A 2648-nucleotide genomic window follows, 5' to 3' on the forward strand; every position below is an offset into this window, starting at 1 on the left:
TTACAAGCAAGTTAAGTTCCCATTTGACAATTTCCACACAAACTTGTCAGTGACATTAGTTACATTTTTCACAACATTCTCGTGTTTTGATTGTTCCATTTCCAGCATTCTTGCTTCCTAGGCCCCTTATCTTCTCATCTTTGCTTTAGAGTAAATGTTGACCTTTTGGTCTCATACAGACGGTTTTTTTAGTAGAGCACCCATCTCACGGGTAATACCCTTTATTTTGGGTGCCACTCTGCTATTTCGCTAAAAGGTGATGTCAGGGGATAGTTTCAGTTCAAGGTTTAAAGAGTGGCTGGTAGTCTCAGTGAGTCCTCTAGAGTGAGCTTTATTTTTGATAGCCCATATCAACAATTGTTTTGGCACTGCCTAAGAGTGAGTAAAACTTCATATGTTTAACATTTATTTGATCCATTTTGCTAAAATTACAACTGCACAATTTGGATTTGGAAAACTGTTCTGACTTCCCTTAATTTAGGTCAGTAGCATGTATGTTGTCTTTTGGAGTATACCAAAAGAGAGTATTACTCCTATAAGCTATTTTCTAGAAAGAGAACAGGAAAATGTCGTGAATCACGGTCATTCCTGCTATGTGCCTTGTTATGGATTGAATTGTGTCCCATGAAAATATGTGTTGTAAATTCTGCTATATCCGTGGTTATGATCTCATTTGGGAATAGGGTTTTCTTTGTTATGTTAATGAGGCAGTGTTAGTGTAGGGTGTGTTAAATCAATCTCTTTTGAGACATAAAAGAGCAGACTAAGCAAGCAGGAAGCAAGCAGGGATGGGGGAAGATAGATGCCATGTCACATGAAGATCACCAAGAAGCCATGGAACAGAAGCTGGAAAGAGAAAAGCACCCTCCCCCAGAGTCACAGGGAAAGGATTCTCCTAGAACTGGTGTCCTGAATTCAGACTTCTCGTCTCCTAAACATCAAGAAAATACATTTCTGCTTGTTAAAGCCATTCATTTGTGGTATTTCTGTTACAGCAGCACTAGATAACTAAGACATGTCTTTACACTCAGATCTCTGGAGCAGGCCCTCTCTGATCTTCCCTACTGTCTTAGTCATCTAGTGCTGCTCTAACAGAAATACCACAAGTGGCTGGCTTTAACAAAGAGTAGTTTATTTCCTCATAGTCCAGTAGGCTACAAGTCCAAATTCAGGGCATCGCCTCCAGGGGAATGCTTTCTCTGTCAGCTCTGCAGGAAGTTTTGTGTCATCAATCTTCCCTTGGTCTGGGAGCTTCTCTGCATAGGAACCTCAGGTCCAAAGGGAGCACTCTGCTCCCAGCACTGCTTTCTTGGTGGTATGAGGTTTCCATGTGTCTCTGCTTGCTTCTCTCTTTTATATCTCAAAAGAGATAGGCTTAAGACATTATCCAATCTTGTAGACCTCATTAGTATAACTGCTGCTAATCCATTTTATTAGATCATACTGACTGAATTTACAACACATAAGGAAATCACATCAGATTACAAAATGGTACACAATCATACAGTTCTGAGAATCATGACCCAAGCAAGTTGACAGATATTTTTGGGGGACACAGTTCAATCCATGACACCTACTTTTTATCTCTACTTTTTATCTTAAAAAAAAAAAAAAAGCCAAACCAGTTTGCTTTGAGTTGACTGACTCACGAACACCCATAAATCTGACTTATGCTTGCTTTGGTGGAGTTATTCATATGCTTTCCAAATCCAGACTTCTATTATCCTCTCCATGATCCCAGTTTGGATTAACCAAATCTTTTTTCATCTAGCCAAACCTTAAGTCATTTATACAATTTAGCTGTCTTTTAGATACGTTTTCCAGTCATGGCTTGCCCTTTTTTTCTTGCAGATCAGCTAGTGGGTTACCACAATATATCTGCCGACTTGTGCTGTTAATTTGGCATCTCAGAGCTCATAATTATCCATTGTGAGTGCATCTATTGTCCATAACAGAAAAAAAAAAAAAATTGAAGAGCAAAAGATTGAGCAGAGCCCCAACCCTCCTAAAGTCTCAGTGCTCTTGCAGAATTTGTAAAACTCCATTGTTGTGATGATATGAACTCATTATTCATTTGTCAGGAGTTCCTGAATGGTGTAAATGGTTATGTGCTGGGCTACTAACTGAAAGGTTGTTGATTCGAACTCACCCAGACTTGTCTCTGAAGAAAGCCCTGGAGATCTGTTTCTTGAAGGTGTTAAAGGCATTATTTCATTTCTTTTGGGATTATCTTCTGTTATTCTCAGAATCATAGATAAACTTTGTTGATGAGTGTTTGTAAGAATGAGGCAGGTAGGGTCAATTAAATCTACACCTATCTTTTGGAATGATTTAGACTTTCTGTCAAGCCTGATATATAAACATATCATGTGTGCTTGAGAGTAAGGTAAGGTTTTAAATGTTGGTTTCAGAATTCCATGTGTGTTAGATAAATTTGTTATTTAAGCTTCCCATTAGCGTTGGTGAACTTTTCTAAATATTTGCGGATTTTTTTTCTTTACGTTTTTAGTTCAGTAATTGAGATAAGACAAGTTCTCAACTATATAACCATGGTTTTGTCATTTTTTCCTTGTAATTCTTTTAAGTTCTTATATAAATAGTGGAAATATATATGGAGAGCGAAATGTATTACATAATATGATGACTAT

Source organism: Trichechus manatus, unplaced genomic scaffold (assembly GCF_000243295.1).
Source record: "Trichechus manatus latirostris isolate Lorelei unplaced genomic scaffold, TriManLat1.0 scaffold00300, whole genome shotgun sequence".
NCBI classification, from domain to species: domain Eukaryota; kingdom Metazoa; phylum Chordata; class Mammalia; order Sirenia; family Trichechidae; genus Trichechus; species Trichechus manatus.